The 21,078-nt window shown below is 33.6% G+C and overlaps 1 long non-coding RNA gene across 1 annotated transcript; it reads left to right on the top strand.

The window, feature by feature from the left end:
• The first annotated feature begins 2,153 nt into the window (after positions 1 to 2,153).
• LOC118761450 lies at positions 2,154 to 20,835 on the top strand. The gene is made up of 3 exons (XR_004997387.1): positions 2,154 to 2,320; positions 2,491 to 2,492; positions 20,823 to 20,835. It is a non-coding gene; the product is annotated as an uncharacterized LOC118761450 (long non-coding RNA).
• Positions 20,836 to 21,078: the final 243 nt, after the last annotated feature.

Raw genomic sequence — 21,078 nt, 5'->3', positions numbered from 1 at the left:
TTATATGTAATTTTCTAGATGGTGTAATTAATTGTTCATTTTGAATTGATAAAAAGTGTTTTTTTTCTAATTTTATATATATATATATATATATTATATATATATATACATATATATATATATATATATATATATATATATATATATATATATACATATGTATATATGTACATATATTAATATATATATATGTGTGTGTATTAATAGTTATCGCCAGGCTAACATGGCAGTCCAGAAAAATAGGACGAATGCTGCCGTTGATTATGCTCCAAGAGGCCACCGCCTCTGGCTAACTATGTGACACACACACCTGTGTCCATTATAACCTTCGAACAGGGGAGCGATGTGCTGAGCGACTGTTCGAATGATTATTTACCTAAATTCAGTGGAATATATCCACTGGTTTTCAAACATAGAGATATCATTATTTCTAATTCTCTCTAAACGAGAGAATTAGAAATTCCTTCGAACAGTCGGCCTGTTGCGATGCCTACTGGGTTGGGCTACTCCACATTGATAAGAGGCATACCCAGCTGACAACAAGGTATGCGATAAGGAAGAAAGAAAAGTCGATAGATATGACATGTTAGCTTGGGAAATTAAGCAGTTGTGGTCGATGGAAAACGTGGTAGTAGTACTAATAATTGTCGGAGCCCTGGGAACAGTGATCAAAAATCTTGAGAAGTACATGGAACAAATAGGGACTGCAATAAGGGTGGAGCACTTGCAGAAAACAGCACTGCTTGGAACTGCTCGAATACCCCGGAAAGTCCTCGAAAAATAAGAGTCGTTACCTTAGTTCACTGACACCGTAGTACATCTCCAGCGTTAGAAGCTGTGCAAATGCAATAATAATAATAATAATAACAATAATAATAATAATAATAGTAATATCTTTAACTGGTTAATTACTGAAATATGTAATCCTGAGAGGAAAATACGAAAGGTGTTGACAATACATGGAATGCACCACACTAAGGCAGATATAGAACAACTTTACCTGCCAAGAAAAAAAGGTGGACGTGGACTTTTACAACTGGAATTAACAATGAATGTTACCACAATTGGCCTAAACACCTACCAGAAAAACTATGATGACTGGATGTTAAAACTTGTCTTAAAGCACGAAAGCAAGAAAACAACATAGTAACAAAACAGGCAAAGAACTAAGTGAATTTCAAATCCAATCTCCAGAATTAGACATATAGGAAACATGCAAAGAAAAAGCTAAGCGTATGAAACTCGTGCTAAAAGTGCTACCTTAGATATTCTTACTGATAAATGGCAAGAAAATATCTCAATGGCAAAGAAAGCTAATAATGCCGATGTCGACAAAGCTCTTACACGTCAATGGTAAGTGTCTCTTTTTTTGGTGTTCTTTTCCTGTTTGAGATTTTCTTAACAAAATTATCAGTTTTAATGACGGCGGTCTTCTTCACATGTTTCAACAATGGTTCCACGGCATATTTTACAGACCGCCCTAAACTGTTTTCCTCTGCTACGTTACAATTCTAGCAGATGACGGGAAAACGAACGACACAATACGATGCAGTATTTCGTTATGTCCATGTACATTCTGAGGTGAAAACACCCTGGGATCAGATATGCCTTTTTACCATCTGCGGGCAATGAGTAGATATTAGCCATGTACTATGAAGTATTTAATTTACACCCCAACTTCCGAACAATTTATGGCTTTGTTCCTATGTTAGAAATAAACATTACACACACACACACACACACAAACAAACAAACACACACACACACACACATACACACACACAAACAAACAAATACACACACACACACACACACACACACACACATATATATATTTAATTATTTCAAAATGTGACCGCATGTGTACCGTTGGCGATTTTTTTCCTGTATTCCCTTCTCTGGATCTTTCCTTCTCCTATGTTTCCGACGAAGAGCTCCGCTCGAAACGTTGAACCCTCCTTCTTTCCTTCTTTCCTGAGCGTCCTATATACTATATTTGCTCAACAACCTCGCGTGGTTGTGCTTTCTTGTTGTGCTTTCCTTCTTTCCTGAGCGTCCAATAATACTATATTTGTTCCACGTCCTCGCATTGTTGTGTTTTTTTTTGTGCTTTCTTGTTTGGATTAACATTTCAAAATGTGACCGCGTGTGTACCGTTGGCGATTTTTTATTCCTCTGTCTTCCCTTCTCTGGATCTTTCATTCTCCTATGTTTCCGACGAAGAGCTCCGCTTGAAACGTTAAACCCTCCTTCTTTCCTTCTTTCCTGAGTGTCCTATATACTATATTTGCTCCACAACCTCGCGTGGTTGTGCTTTCTTGTTTGGATTAACTTTATATATTTAATTATTTGTTTATTCATTTATGTATTTAGTGTGAGATATATATATATATATATATATATATATATATATATATATATATATATATATAAATATTAGGGAATAAATCCAAATTTACAGGGAACTTTCCTTGTTTGTTTTGCAAATAGTGGTTTTGTCTCGAATAATATTTTATATATATATATATATCTCTCTCTCTCTCGATATATATATATATATATATATATATCGAGAGAGAGAGAGAGAGAGAATTTTAACATAAATTAGCAGTACCTAATTGATCCGGCCACGCTATAACAATACTTATTATTGACCAATGTTGTCCTTACCTTGTTGATGCTATTGTTCTTTTCTTACACTTGAATTTTATTTGTATTGCTTTATTTGTTTTTCTTTTCGTTGTTCAATGTGCACAAAGCTTTACAACACATTAGCGCGAGCGTTATACGCTGAAGAATCGGCTCTTTTTGTCATAACATTTGAATATATAATCCAATAGATTTATTATCCACAATGGACTTATTATTGTTCTTTTTGTTTGTTCTCTCTTTTTAATCACTGTTATTTTCTTTACACAAATATGTGGCGGATACGTATCAGAAATAAGGGTTAAATGAAACCACGATGTAATTTCGTTGTATAATCGATCCAAGTCTCACACATAGTTGTAGGAAATATTAAATTAGACCCTTCGATTTAGGAATAATATTGTATTATGTTCTTCTGCTGGGTTCACTTTTTGTTGTAAGGAGTAACTTATCAAGCATTTATCAAAATAATTGTCTACTAGTACAAAATACACAAAAGCATACAAAAGTCAGACGAAATATTTATCTTGCTTACTGTTGGCTTCCCAAATGAAATAATGATAATTTGTCGTAGATTCAGTAGTTCCAATTACTTAATATAACTATTTCTTTAGAACGGTCAGAAAGTGATAATTCCAAGAGACAAGTCCAATAATGAAACGAACGGAAATAAAATTTCTGCTGGTTCGATAATTTAGGACATGATGACGGATTATACTTGTACATAAATATAGTAATTCTTTCGGAACATTCATGTAACCATGGATCTAATTTTCTACCGTTAAGAAGTGTAGAAAAATATATTTCGAAGGATGGTTAGCTAGTCTCTCGCAGGTAAGTTTTCAAATAGTTTAACGAGCTTGGACTTGCAGAATTTATGACTTAATATCAAAATGAAGACAAAGTAATTCAGTTATGTTTAACTTCCCTGTTGTTTCATCAAGCGTCTTCATACTGTATTTACTTTTATATCTGTCACAAAATATTTACTGAAGATTACTGACTATTTGAGATTGCATCTCTACAACAAAAAGCAGTTAAATGAGAAAATACGATGTTCGTACCGATCAAGGGAGATGTAGTGATGCCATTTACCTGAAATGGCTCTAAACAGAAGATAAGATCGATGTGTCCAGATAACTGTAAAGATAAATATTTTACTGTTAATGGGGTACTTAGACTCCAGTTTTAAAGTACAAATTTAGGAACTAACATTCATTCTTTTGTCAAGAAAATCGTTTTGAAGAGAAATCAAATTCTTATATAAAAATGTAATGGGCGGTGTTAAATCAGGTCTTTTGTTTCGATTTGCTGGTATGATGTTGTAGTTTCGAGTTATGAGCATGATGCTATCTTTGCGAGCTGGTAGTACAGATTCAGGTTTTATATTTTGCAGATTATGGTGTTACTTTATCATCTCAAAACTGAATCCTGTAAATTCAGGTTTCAGAATGATGTGAAACGAAATTTAATATTGTTCTAAACTAACTGTATAAAAAAACTTCTACTACTACTACTGCTGCTGCTACTACCCCTACCACTACTACTACTACTACCACCACCACCACCACCACCACCACCACCACCACCACCACTACTACTACTGCTACTACTGCTGCTGCTGCTACTACTACTACTACTACTACTACTACTACTACTACTACTACTCTTATTATTCTTTTACTCTTTTATTTGACTGGACCATATTGGATCAGCGCTTTTAGTCGAGCAAATCGACCCTAGGACTTACTCTTCCCCCTGTGTGATACCTTGTGCAAGTGTCTTCAACCATAGCCTCGTACCGACAAAAGACGTCAGTTTATTTGGTGAATAGAAACCGAAAGACATTCGCTGTGTGGTGTATGTGTGTGCGTCTGCGCGCCCGCGTGTGTGTGCGTGCGTGTGCATCTGTGTTCGTGCCTGCGTGTTTTCGATTGAGAACCAGTATTGGTGTTTTAAAGTCCTGAATTTAGCTAAAAACTGATAGAATAAGCTTCTCGAAGGCGGTGCCACAGTCCGATGAGTGAAACAGCTAAAAGATATATACATATATATATACATACATACATACATACATACATACATACATACATATATATATATATGTATATATATTTATATGCATGTATATATATGTATATATATATGCATACATATATATATATATGTACACATACATATATATATATATATATATAATATATATATATTATATATATATACTTACATACATACATATAAACATACCCGTACACACATATAACTATACCACACACACATACGTATGTATATACATGTATGCACATCTATACACAGAGAAATAGAGAGAGAGACAGACAGACAGAGAGTCAGTGAGAGAGGGAGAGAGAGTGTGTGCGCTTGTGTGTGTGTAAAACTTACATATTTGAACGTGTATGTATGTATGTATGTATATAGTCTTGAATCGAATATATATCATGTTGTAATGGCTATTACTATGTCGGCAGAGAAATATGTAAATTACCAAAGCTTTTAATAAGCATTTGTTGTGAAGAGAGGAAGATGTAAAAATCGATGCTAATAGGGTCAAATGTCTCGGACATGTTTGTCCCGCATCGAACGTTGTTTCTATAACACAGGACATTATTAATTTTCTTTCTTCATTTCCTTATCTGTTGTAACAAGCGAATTTCTACGCTAAGGTGTTTATCAGCACATGTATTATTCATTCTAACTTTCTGTCCTGGAACATTAATGTTGCATGCACTGATAATTACATTTCCTCATTTTCTACAATGTCAGCTAATGTTCTAAAATAGGGTGGGTAAGTGTCTTCACATATTTGGGTGGATTTGCACACGTCCTTTACCACATTTCCATTCATGTAATACCTTAATCGTTCCGTTTTCGCTTTTGCTTTCGTCATCGACCAACTGGATGACATCAAAGCAAGAGACGAAAAGAAAAAAAAGAGAAAAATAAAAAAAAAATAACAAACAAAAGAAAAGTGGGAGAAGAGAATCATAAATATTATGCAAATAATTATCTCGCCTCTTACCCAAAATAATATGAATCTGAATGCGTGTATATACATATGCATACATATGTATGTATATATGCATACGTAAATACATACACCCACACACCCACATATATATATATATAAATATATACATATGCATTATCCAATAATTCACACACATAGGGACACACAAGTATTATAGATACACGGACACATGTACAGATACACGCGCAAAACCCACCCACACACATAAGGATGCCTAGGAGTGTGTGTAATACTATTGTGAAGAGAGAGAAAATAATCAATTGCAGTACGCCTGATGCCTTTGTTCAACATTTTATTTGTTTTTGTTGGTGTGGTTTGATATAGTTATTGTTGCTGATCATGATGTCCTTCTTGATGGTTGTTATTGCCATTATTGATATTTCTTGCCTTTGCTTTTATTATTTTCATCATATTTGTTTTCGTATCTGTTTTTTTTTAACACACACATTCATTGAGATATGTATACATACATGCATACATACATATATGTGTTTGTGTGTTTGTGTACGTAAATAGATGGATAGATAGATAGATAGATAGATAGATAGATAGATAGATAGATTGATAGATAGATAGATAGATAGATTGATAGATAGATAGATAGATAGATAGATATATATATATAGATAGATAGATAGATAGATAGATAGATAGATAGATAGATAGATATATATAGATAGATATATATATATATATAGATAGATAGATAGATATATATATAGATAGATACATAGATAGATAGATAGATAGATATATTGATAAATAGATAGATAGATTGATAGATAGATAGATAGATAGATAGATAGATAGATTGATAGATAGATAGATAGATAGATAGATATATATATATATATATAGATAGATATATATATATATATAGATAGATAGATAGATAGATAGATAGTATATATAATATAGATAGATATATAGATTGATAGATAGATAGATATATATATATATATATAATATATATATATATATATATATATATATATATATAATATATATATATAGATAGATAGATAGATAGATAGATATATAGATAGATAGATAGATGATAGATAGATAGATAGATAGATAGATAGATATATAGATAGATATTATATTTCATTTTTGCTAATGTTCTATTTATTGCCGTTTTTGATTATATAATTTGTTTGCTTTATCCAGTGATTTTTTTCAGATATAATTTTATAGGGGTTGATGGATCTAATGCAGCAGTTTCGATTGATGTTGTTATAACTGTTATCATTGTCATTGTTGCTGTCAATGTTGTGGCTGTTGTTGTGAATCACATTTCGCCTGTAGTTTTTTTAAGTGCGATTATTGTGTAATAGTGGCCTGCTGCAGGAAAAGTGTGGAGTACTCTAAAGAGGGAAGTACTCCATATAGCTCCACATAACGATTGAAATAGTTTCACTTTATCCGATACTCTTTTTTGAGAGAATATATATAAATGTGTATACATATATATATATATATATATATATAATATATATATATATTATATATATATAATATATATATATATATAGTATATATATATATATATATATATATATATGTATATATATATATATATATATGTATATATATATATATATATAATTATATATATATATACATATATATATATATATGTATGTATATATATATATATATATATAATATATAATATATATTATATATATATATGTACATATATGCACACACATACATATCATAAGTAGGCACAACAAATATTGTTTCGGGTAATCTTAGTTATTTATTTTTCCTCTAGTTTCAGCTCAGAGCTGTGGCCATGCTGATGCACAGCCGTTTTGCTACACTGTTATTACTAAGACCCTCCTCTAATATGTGGCACTTGGTGAAGCATGGAGTTTGATATAGCTACTCTCATTTCCACCTCTTGCCGTGAGGTAGGTTCATCTGGGACTCTCGACAGGAAGCGGTCCAGCTTTGATTTCAAAACCCCTACATCTAATTTGTGCAAGTTCCTCAGACTCTTTGGGAGAATATTAAAAAGCTTTGAGCACTTGAAACCCAGGTTGTTGGAGTAACTGGTCCTGAAGCGTGATGGCATTGCTGGGAACTTTGGCATTATGCAGTGTCGTCCCGTTTTAGCATTGGTGTAGCTTTCAATGCCAACATTTGGTACAATTCCTTCGAGCAAATATAATGTTACCACTGATGAATACTACAACATCACAATTTCCTAATATATCTTTGTTTTCTTGACCATTATAAGCGACATTGGCGAAAGTAATAACTTGCCTTTTAGTATATCTCCAAATACAATTTCAGCTAAACGTTAATCCTTCTAACGTAGTTTCTTATTTTTTCAGTAATATTTTCATTATTGTAAAAGCTGCGAGCTGGCAGAATCGTTAGTGCGCTGGGCAAAATGCTTAGCGACATTCCGTCTATATATAAGTTCTGAATTCAAATTCAGCTCAAGTCGACTTGGCATTTCATCATTTGTGGGTCGATGAAATAAAGTACCAGTTGAACTCTAGGGTCGACGCAAATTTCTAGACGTGTTCCAAAATCTGAAACCAATATTTCTATCTTTCTTTTTCACAAAAAGTTTACTTTCTTCCTATTTATTCTTCCTTTAGAAGTTTGGTTTTCAGCTTATGTAAAAAAACAACCATTGCTATTAAAATTGGTTACCACAATTGGTTATTACTCCTTTATGCCATTATATTTAGAATATACATGTAGATACATCTTCCAATTCCACCTGCTCCAGCTACTCATCATCATCATCATCATAATTAAGTATTTTCCGAAGCGTTTCAGATGCAGTCTTTGCTATGTTGTGTATAAACACCAGGTATGATCATAACAATTATATATCCGCTGTATCGGGAATCTGCATAACTACCGTCTCGGCTAAAACCTTGGGGACCTAGTAGCCGTCACAGGACTTACCCAGCGTGCCTAATCGTTTAGATCAACTGCGAACTAAACCCCCATAGTTTGTTTGTATATATATATATATATATATATATAGAGAGAGAGAGAGAGAGAGAGAGATAGATAGATAGATAGATAGATAGATAGATAGATAGATAGATAGATAGATAGATAGATAGTAGATAGATAGATAGATAGATGATACATGCATACAAAGTGAGAGAGAGAGGAGAGAGAGAGATAGATAGATAGATAGATAGATAGATAGATAGATAGATAGATAGATAGATAGATAGATAGATAGATAGATAGATAGATAGATAGATAGATAGATACATGCATACAAAGTGAGAGAGAGAGAGAGAGAGATGGGAAGCAGTCAGAATTTCAGATAATTCTTTATTAGCGCTTTTGTTCGTTAACCGAACGCTTCATGACAAAAATTAAAACGAAGCAAGAATTATGCAAATTCCGACTGCCTCCTTTTTCTCAATATACGATATCTGTATACCACTGCAAACACACACACACACACACACACGCTCTCTCTCCCTCTATATATATTGTTTCAAAAGACAATATATAAAGCCAAGATGAGCTCAGATGTATCACAGCTGACAACTTAGCTGGTCGAAAGTTAAAAGTTAGTGCCAATTCCAGTGCTATCTTTGTTATACATGAATATATGCATAAACATACACACGCACACTCACGCACACACACAACACACTCACACATATATGTATAAATGCATGTGTGTACGTGTGTGTGTGTGTATGTGCGTGTATCTGTTTATGAGTTAGAATAAGAACAGTAATAAACGAGTGAAGAGCGAATATATAGTGCGTGTGTTTCTTTGGCAAACAAATGACCGTCCTGAAATACAACAATATATATATGAAAGAAGGTTTGAAAATGCAAGTTTAAAGATGGTTATTCACTTGACCGGTTTCACTTTTTTAGAAAGAGATTGTCAAAAGCTTTGTAGAAAATTTGCTGTGTTAAGTACTGGTTGTCACGAAAGTATTAAAACGCATATATACATTATTTGATAAGAAGAAGAAAATGTTAAAAACAGTTTACAAGAAAGTGTTTAAGAAAATATTCAACAAAAACTATTAGGAGTTCAATAGAAATCATGTTTGTTTGGTAGTATATATATACACAGAAGGAGGTGTATTCAAGGGTTTACAAAGACTTCGAGAGGAACCAACGTGTCATATGTCTTATTATTATTATTAAAGAATGTACATATGTATTTTAATACTTTTGTGACAACCAGTACTTAACACAACAAAGTTTATACAAAGCTTTACATTTTACTTTTGACAATCTTTTTCTAAAAAAGTGAAACCGGTCAAGTGGAAAACATCTTTAAAATTGCACTTTCAATACTTCTTTCATATATATTTCCACATACACACACACACACACACACACACACACATATAGATACATGTATATGTATACACAGGCATATACATATATGCACACAAGCATATGCATATTACCTCCTACATACCTGTGTGTCTGAGTGTTTGTGTGTTTGTGTGCCGCGCGATTTTGTGGCGACTATTTTTTGTATATTGTGTGTGTTTATGATATGGCCTAATTTTAAGGCAGTAACACACTATGTACATTAAATAAAGGCTTTCATGAGATAGATGATTGTTCTTAATGCTGTTGGTGATGAAGATGAGAAAGATGATCATGACGATAACCATGACGATCATTAGGATCATGATCATGATCATGATAGGCGATGGTGTCGACGGAGATTGTGGAGCTGGCTGTTATGATGTTTTTGAAAATATCTTTGTTGCTGATGACGATGATGCTGGTAGTGATGTTGATAGATTCGATTGAGCCTGGTGTTCTAGGGGTTACTGATTCTAATGATGAGGGTGTTGCTATTAGTTGTGGCGGTGTTGGTGTTCATGTTTATTGTCGTGTTTTTCGGAGACGATGAAAATGTAGTGGTAGCATTCGTGCATTGTTGGCGCTGGTAGCAGTGGTGATAATAAAGGACATTAGCGTGATAGAGTCATTTCGTTTTTGTTATAAGGCGGGTTTCTGCTTTGAACTGTCGGTGACTGAGATGGATATAAAAAGACTGTGATAATGGTAGCTTGTTTTTTTGCTGTTTTTTTTTCTCTCTTTCGTACTACATAGTGTAAGAAAACTGATTACGACCACAATGGTGCTAATAAAACAGTCTGTGCTCGTATTAGAACCAGTTATCTAGTAAACGTGCACTAGGTTTGTAGTATTGCAAGAGCGTCTGTTAAGATACATTATTCTCTCTTCTGTTCAGATTTATCTGATAATTAAAATCGCACCGATGTTCATTCATCCCTTCCATTTCTCCACAGCCGATCGAAAAAGTGCCATTAAAGTACTTTGGCCATTTTAATTAACTGACTCTTACCTAAAATTTCAGCCCCTGCAACGTTATTATTATTATTATTATTATTATTATTATTATTATTATTATTATTATTATTATTATTATTATTATTATTATTATTATTATTATCATCATCATCATCATCATCATCATCATCATTATTATTTTCTTTTTTAGTGAGAGAGCAGTGTATGCAATCAAAGTGACACGGGTAAAATATACGAAACACAGTATACTCATCATGACTACCCGTCTGATAAGGCTATACCAGGCACATGCATCACAACCATGTGTGCGTGATATGGTAATCTCATATCAAGATAAACAGCGCATGAACTTGGAAATGGGGACCAGTTAGAATTTTCTTCAATTCGAGTAGCCCATGCCATTCAAAAGGTCCCTATATAAGGGTTGTTTAAGGATGTGAACTGAAACACCCATGTTTCCAAAGGTGAATTATCCACACCCCAAAGAATTACTTTAAGCCCATGGCTATGGTGCTCCCCAGCTACTCCCGCTCGTTATCAGAGATGCATATATCGTCAGCCACTAAGGTGAACTGGTTACGGTCAAACAACTCAGAAGCAAATCTATGTTATTGAGCAGAATATTTGCTGTAGCCCATCTTCTATACCAAGACAATTAGTCTGTTGGTATTGGTTATGCCTTCTTTCTGAGCTTCCGCTCCTGCAAGAAGCATATGCAGATATCTGATTTGAAACTGACACCCATTTACAATTTATCGGTATTGGAGACCCTGAGAAAATAAAATGTTCCTGTCGGTGCCCTTCACACTCTAAATAAAAAGATAAAAGGAAATGGCTGTCTTATTATTAATTCAACCAACAATGTACCATATGCCGTTCCTCTAGATGGAAGCCAGATCTTTTTCAAGCTATTTCTAACCATTCAAGAATGGAAGGAAGTAGATAAAAATGTACTAATAATAATAATTAGATGCCCAACTATAGCCATCAGTGACTGCCAACCGCAACAACTATAAAATAATCAAAATTCTGCGTACATAATCTGTTAATCTATCTATGTTATTCTTGTGTCACTTGCCTCTACTTGCTGGTAGTCCACTCGAGGGAAGTGAATCACCGCTGGGCGAATTATGGCGATCGAATGATTAAGAGTAGGCAGCCCAAAACCTGAAATTTCTTTTAGTCATTTTCATATCAAGACTAGATGTTTGTAAATGACATATGCGCTGGTTTCTTCCTTTGACTAACTATCTTTTCTCTATTCTTTGACTAACTATATAGTCCGGAAAAAGAACACAACAAATATGTTTAAACAGCGACTACGAAAAAGCGTATGGAAAGAAATTCAGTCAATATCCTCTCACTTCTCATCAGATTACCTAGCTATATATAATCATAGCAGCTACTTTGAAACCTCATTTATAAATGCGTGTTTGTGCATACACTTTATGTGTATATGTGTGTGTATGTGCGCGTTTTTGCGTTGCTACCACTTTGTCTTTCACTCATCCAAGATATCTCTCCACCCTTTCTCTTCATACGTGTAAAAAACCCAACAAATTTAGCTTTACCGACAGACACATGCGATTTTTAAAACAACGCTGTGTAACAGAAGAAAACCTATGGCTGAGGCCTTCCATACGACACAGAAATCATCTTACTTTTTCAAAAAACTGACGTAAACATTGATCGAACAAATGAAAGCGCAGCCCACGTTATAATAGCGGTGTAACCCACAAAATTCTCTTAAAATATTTTGTACTCAGTACATTTAGGTTTATGTAAAGCAAATATTAAGTACACACCTGCACAAGAATATGTTTGCATGTATACATATATTTATATTTGTGTGTGTGTGTGTGTGTATGTTTGAGTGTACATGTGTGTTGAAATATATGTATATGTATATATATATATATTAATCTCTCTCTCTCGCTATATATATATATATATATATATATATATATATATATATATATATATATATATATATATATGTATGTATGTATGTATATACATATATACATACACACCACTTTACGTATGTGTGTATTTATAAATGCACAGCAAATACATTTACGAATCTGAGCACGCATGAAAAGTTGCACGAATAACACATATACGTATACTGCATATGGCTTTATATACATACATACATACATACATACATACATACATACATACGTATATATATATATATAATATATATATATATATATATATATAATATATATATTATATATATATATATTTATTTATACACACACACATAAGCGTGTACATATATTCGCCCATAGACATATCTGAATAAATACGTAACCCCATTCATATATACATATTTATGTTACATATATCCTTATCACGTCATATATGCGTGAATATGCTCGTATGCATATATTCATCACAGTTTCATAAAAGTCAAATCCTGTCATAAAAACCAACCACTGCACATTCCTGAACTCACCAACCCGTGATATTTAGTTCTTATAGCCTCACAAAAATAACTTGCCCATCTGTAATTCCCCAATGTTATACCAGAGAAAACTTCCTACTAGACATTTCTTATTTTCTCCTTCTTTTTATTCTCATTCTTTCACTCTTTCATTTATATAGCCCGCTTTTTTTTTCTTTTTTTCTTTTTGTGTATCTATTTTTCTATTTAACTCCCTCTCTCATTGTTTCCTTCTCTATCACTTTAATTCGTTCATAACTCCTTCTGTCTCTTTTGTTCATATTTTCTTTCTCTTTATCCCTCTCTTTCTGTGAATTTAGAAATCGTATTCACTTACAGGTACACACATTCGTTGAAAACCTATAGACAGGATATTAAACTGGAATCCATCCAATGTACAGCAAAACCAACACAGTGTAAAGATATCCACTCGAGTAAGCGACATCAAAAGCCAGTAAGGTCCTTTGATATTTAGACACCATAAAACACACTCCATTAAGTTGATTCATATATAAACTTACTTCAATATAACAGAATGTATTTAAAATCAATGTGTGCACTTTTGTAGCAAATTTCACTTATCAAATATAAAAATAATCCAGAGATATCTCAAGTGAATACACAGGAAGAGGAGAATGAAGACTTGGCATGTGGTATATAGAATGATGCAGCCATTTATCTTGTTTGTTCCCCCCGCTCTACATAAGACTTCTCGATCTATTATATCTCCCTGTCTCTCTTTTCTCACTTTCTCTTGTCTCATCTGCATATATATGTATATGTATGTATACGCACACATATGTATATGTATATATAATATATATCCATATATATATATACAAACATGTAAATGTATATATATATATATATGTATACTAACACACACACACACACACACATATATATATATATACATATGTGTATGTATGTGGGTGTATGTATATATAATATATACCACAGACTTGTATATAAATAAATTTATATACATATGTATACAGAGATATAAATGCATTAAGAATACATATATATGTGGTTATATATATATATATATTTAAATTCATGTATATATATAGACATGTACATATACATATATGAATACGTACACACAACATATATGCATATGTACACGTTTGTATACACATGCACAAAGGCAAGAACACACAAACAGACAAACGCACAGTTACATACATAATAATCTTGGTGGCAGTTTACAATGCAACACACTTGGCTAAACTATACTAAGCTGAGTAATAAAATTAAATGTTGTATCGACAGTCGTCTGATTCAGTGACTATTAAATATCTAGTTAATTGATATTTCATTATGAATAAACTGATATCTATTTTGATACCGTGCAGTAAACTATGGGAAATATCTCATGGATTTCGTCCACCAAAGGATATTAAACGATGTTTTCCGGAGTGCAAAGAGAAGTGGCTTGCATTTGTTTAATGGACGAAAAGTTGAATAGGAAGAATTATACCATTGAGAAGCGCTATTTTAAGTATCTTTATTGCCACGATATCATAACTATAGCCATGGAATTATTAAGTATATCAGGCAGCAAATGATAAGAGTCAAGTCCGTCAGAGCGTTGATTCCATTGTGCGTTTGAAAGACCAGTGCATTTTCAAAACAGTTTCTTATCAGTGTATGAGTTTGTATATCGCTATGTGTGAAGTGTATTTGTGGATGTGTGAGTGTATGTCTGGGCGGCGTTTAAGATGGTTACTTGTATAATTGGCTCCAAGACTAAAATTTTAGTGACATCGTGCATATATGTAACAAAATGAATTTAATCTACATATTTACCATGACCATGCTCGTTATCGATAATCTTATTTATCTCACGACAGAAATCGTAACGTTCAAAATGCTGGTGGTGGTGGTGGTCGTGGCTGCGGCGGCGGCAGCGGCGAAAAGGTGGTGGAGAAAAGGTGGTGAGGGAAAGATAGTGGAGGAAGGGAGGAGCAGAATAAGGTCACTGAGGAAAATAACCATAGTTTCGTCAGTAATGTCCACTTTTCTGTTGGGAATCATATAACATTTCTCCCTATAAATTAGTGAGCTTGCACCAAAGTTAGTTATCAATATATCAAAAGAAAAAAATGCACAGTGGTATTGCATTCATAAGGTGTCAGTCTTTTTTCACTAAACGATTTCAGTTCAATTCACATGAAGATCTAATTTGTTTCGTTGGTTCTGTTTTTTCTTCAATAAAACCACCTTATTTACTCTGTTCAATGGCATTTGCTATTGACTCTAGTTAAAATTTTGTGTCTCAGTACGAATAGAAGACGTTACTATTTGAACACAAGTTCATTGCAAGTTAGCACTCTTTCATTTTTAGCACCAGATCAACACTGATCAAGCAGACCTTTGATCAAAACTGTTTATCCCAGATAATGCTTAACCCGTACTTCACCAGATAATTGTTTAAAGGAGTACATTATCTTGTGTTTCTATCCTTAAAGATAGCATGTTGAGATGCAAGTGAGTTCTAGCTTACACTTCCCATTGCTTGTCTACTTTCAAAGTGGCTATTTTGAGGTTCTATCGTCAATATTTAAAATTGTTGAAACGGTATCGTAAGCTGGATTAAATAGACTTGCACATGTTTATATTGATAAACCACTGGAAGACAGAGAACACGCAGAACTGGTATAGCTTTGGGAAAAATACGTTGCTTATTTCTTCTGGCTGTTTACATTCCGAAATAAAAATCCCACCGAGGTTATTTTTGCTTTTCAGCTATCCTTGTAAATAAAATAGAATATTAGTGAAATGCTGTCGCCAATGTAATAGACAAATTCGCTTCCCTCACAATCACCCTGTGCCAAAATTAAAATTCTTTAGTTGAAAGTGCCCAGTGCATTGGTAGAATCGTTAATGCGTGGTACGCATTTACGATTCTTTACACTCTGATTTCAATTCTCTCAAACAACATTTCTTTTTGTCTTTCCAATAAAATAGGTACCATTCAAGTGCTGGATTCAATTTAATCGACTAACATCTTGCTACAGTTTTTGCAGGCTTTTGGTGAGTTCTATCACGTGATAATGTAACTTAAACTTCTGTGTCATGAGGCTGTTTAGGGAAAGCCTGTGTATCAAGTGAATTATGGAGAAAAGGGTGTATTTTGTGATATACTATGTTGATAAAAACTTTAGTAAATTCATGCTTACTAGGTTGTATCTTACTAGGTTGTAACCGAATATGGAAAAACCATCCACTCAATAAAGAGGAAAAAAGTTTAAAATTAGAACAACTCCATTCTAATAACCATTGTTATTTTCATATCATAACATTGGTCGTACAAGTGCTAAATACAAACAGCAAACGTCAGGATTCATCACTGTTAGAAAGTTCTTTTCATTAAAGTTCTTTTCATTTTCTATTTGAAACGATGCAAATCCCTTTTCTTCATAAAGTAAATAAGAAAAACATTAGCTGTCGCTTACAAGCCAGAATGAACTGGTAGCATGTGACTGAATGAAGGGAGAGAGCTACACCGATAGTCGACAGGCAAACATGTAAGCTGAATAGACTGGAGGAATTCGAAATAAAGACTTGCTCAAGGACATAGCACGCTGCCTCGTCTAAGAGTCAAATCCACGATTTTATCTCAAAGCCACGAATTTATAATAAATATACATTTCTGAAAGACTGAAAATGAATATAATACATAGAGAGACACTATGAATTCTGAATCATTTCATATAGTCCTTAAACATTTGTCTTCTTTTACTAATGAAATATATGAAACCTCTTTATATTACATACCTTCTTAATTGTTTAGTTTCGTATTTTCATCCTAACTGTAAACAATAAAACTACGATTACAATAGCGTTTTATATCAACTCCATTTAAAATATAACAGTGAATGAAATAATTAACTTGTTTCAATAGTTGACTGTAAGATACGTGTTAGTATGAACATTGTTTAGGAGTGTTGACCAAATATATTACAATCCTTTGGTTAACCATTAAAGAGACTATCACTGAAAGTTTAGCGTTATGTTAGCAGACTCCTTGTATCATGTAATAAATAAATTCGAGTCTTAGCTTTAATCTCCCCGCTATTCAGCAACCTGTACACCAAATGAAGAATTCATATATATATATATATATATATATATATATATATTTTTTTTTTTTTAGTTTCCCTTCTCTATATTTCGAAAGAAGCTAATTGGACTTACATTGAATTCCTTCGGGGTGACCAAAGTAAACTAACGTAAATTTTGAAAAATGAGCATATATTTTCGTTTGGCTTCTCATCAATAAAATTTAATTAGATGTAATCCTTTCGGCATTTCCATTTTAAAATTATCGTCAATGTCATGATATGATGGGGATAAAAGGAAGCAGATGATGATAATAGATGATAATAATATTGACGTGACGACGATGACGATAATGACGATGGTGATGACGATATCGATGATGATGATGGCGAGGGTGGTGGTGCTGGTGCTGGTGATGATGATGATGATGATGATGCTGATGATGATGATAATATTCCGATACGACATTGGATTTAACGACGAATATTGAATGCAGTTATGAGATTTAGGATTGATGATTATAATAGTGAGGACAAGGATGATGATGATAATGATGATGATGATGATGATGATGATGATTGATGATGATGATGATGATGATGATGATGATGATGTTGTTGATGATGATGATGATGATGATCATGATGATGATCATGACGATGAAAAATAATAATATCTCTTATTTCAATGCTTGCTACGTAACGTCGACAACATAACGACGTCACTGAAAATCTACATACAAACATCTCTAATGACCTACCATATAAGACATTCATTTTTTTTTGTCATCATCATAGTAGTAGTAGTATTAGTAGTAGTCACTGTGATTTTAATTTTATTTTCATCATCCTCTTATTCGTAATTGTCTTTTTTTTTCTTTTAGCTGATTTTGTTGATAGTTGCGTGCTACGACGTTTTTCTTTTCTTTGATGATGGGTGAACCTAAGTGAAATCAAAATAGTAAGTTATGTGGATGTTGGCCCTTTAATTTAGCTTTTGAAATTTTTTTCTTCAACGTTCGGTTGCAAAAAATCCTCCATAGCATGGCAAAAAGTAAGTGCGGAATGGATTCAGGAGCCAAAACCAAAATAGTTAATAGCTCACTTCAGCTATTATCCGTCGTCTCTTATGTATGCGGTGCAACTCATAGAAGCTTCATCAGAATAGCTGTTTTCCTTTTCGTCTTTCTCCTCAGTAACAGCATCATTAATATCATCATCATCATCAATATCATCGTTATTGAATACCCTCACACTTGATTCTCTTCTTCTTGTACTCCCCCACGGCTTCCTCATCATCATCATCATTGACGTCCTCATCATCAACACATTGTACATCAACACTGCCATTACTACAGCCAACTGCATTAACGGACTATACTAATGGTTTAACTTCCGAGATGAGCACACACAAGTCAAAAACGGCTTACACGTTGAGATGGACTTTGGTATTCAATACATCATAATCGTTTGTGCATCAAAAGCAACAGCATCATTAAAGAGTGAATAACACAAACTATAGGTGTAGGAGTGGCTGTGTGGTAATTAGTTTGCTTACGAATCACATGGTTCCGGGTTCAGTCCCACTGCCTGGTACCTTAGGCCAGTGTCTTCTACTATAGCCCTGGCCGACCAAAGCCTTGTGAGTAGATTTGGTAGACGGAAACTGAAAGAAGCTCGTCGTATATATGTATATATATATATATATATATATATAATATATATATATATATATATATATATATATATATATATGTATGTATGTGTGTCTGTGTTTGTCCCCCAACATCGCTTGACAACCGATGCTGGTGCGTTTGCGTCCCCGTAACTTAGCGGTTTGGCAAATGGGACCGATAGAATAAGTACTAGGATTACAAAGAATAAGTCCTGGGGTCGATTTGCTCGACTAAAGGCGGAACTCCAGCATGGCCACAATCACATGACTGAAACAAGTAAAAGAGTAAACGAGTAAAGAATATTAATTATCGTTATTTTATTCCAGATCAATGTTGATTGGGTAAACCTATGATCAATGTTTCAATTGAGACTGAAAACTTTGGCATTTATATTAAGCAATCTTTGGTATTATATTAAGCAATCGTTTCCAACATTGTACACAAAAAAGATATTGTAAATGACAAGATATGTATATAATAAGGATTTTACTTATCTCATGTAAAACTTTAGCTAAGAAAAACATGTTAATTCTAACAAACGAAGTTCTCCAAAGAAAACTGCCGAGGAGAGATTGCTCAAGGAATGCCCGACATTACACTCATCACCTTAATAAATGAAGTCAAGAGTTGGTGGTCTATTTTCGTGTGGATTTTAGAATCTGGACAACCTATTTTTGACCATTTCAAATGGCTTACAGAATACTATATTTAGAGACGATCTCAATGCCACAACAGCGTTTGTCCATATCCACATTTGACTATTCAGAAAATCCTGTTGGGATCAATCAGCAATTGAAAACGTCTGAACAAGTATTTTGAAGCTTTTGCGTCGCCTCTCCAATCAACTAGCCTTACAAATCCAAGATGGCGTTCCGATCGTCTGAAGCTTGAGTGGGGGACGTTCCTTGGAAACCTCCAGGTGTCTGAAGATACGAAGTTGTCCTGTCTCTGTCGGAACATAAACCACAACGAGTTTAATTGTTCATACTGAGTCCCAATAAACTATTTTCTGGGTTCAAGATGACGGTTCTATCAAATGACCAAAACCCTTATGAAACAATAGAGCAACCCTGCTTCTCAGTGTCGAGATGTGTAAATTTTGTATCCACCGAAAATTGGCATGAAGGCTTGTGAATCAGAAATATTGATTTCGCTGATGGTCAGAATTACCTAAGATCACTGAGAAACTTTATAGTGCAGCTCTCTAGACTAAAATGCATTTACAATATGTAATCTAATTAAACCAATTTCAATAGAAAAACCCACATACATAAGGGACAAATGTTACGTTGCTACAGCTGTCTGTGGGTACTTCTCATGCGGATTTTATTCAGTCCCCTGCTCCATCTAAGCATTTAGTTTCATAAATGTATTTGTAGCAATATTTCAATTATATTTGAATATTGGAATGGTATTTGTTAACGTAATGTAGTTAACGTGTGTGCTGCTTATATGTCTGTGTATGTGAACCATAGGTTTGTTTTATAGATTTTTTTATGAATGTGAAGTTAATCATTTCATTTTCCGTGTTCGGTAATCTGTTTGGATGGTGGTATCGTTAGTGGATGACATAATGATGTAGATAGTACTAGTATAGCTTCTGATGGGCTTACCGTTAGTGCATTCATGTTTACATGCATCCCCGCTTGTGCTCACCCTTCCTTTTACACATTTGTTACCGCTTACCCTTTTGGTACCTCTGCGCCATCTACACAACACGATATGTCGGTGTGATGTGGGTTGTGATGGGTATGTATTGGAGACATTTGAAGCAATGAATTGTTGTTCAATTAAAGACCTTCTCTTGCAGTTGTATGTAATTTGGTGGCCTTTAATGGCAGATTCCAAACTTGTAGTTACTGCAGCAATAGTTGT

This window comes from Octopus sinensis, linkage group LG2 (assembly GCF_006345805.1).
Source record: "Octopus sinensis linkage group LG2, ASM634580v1, whole genome shotgun sequence".
Taxonomy (NCBI): domain Eukaryota; kingdom Metazoa; phylum Mollusca; class Cephalopoda; order Octopoda; family Octopodidae; genus Octopus; species Octopus sinensis.
Note: the sequence above shows the minus strand (reverse complement) of the source record. Positions and strands in the feature narration are given on the sequence as shown.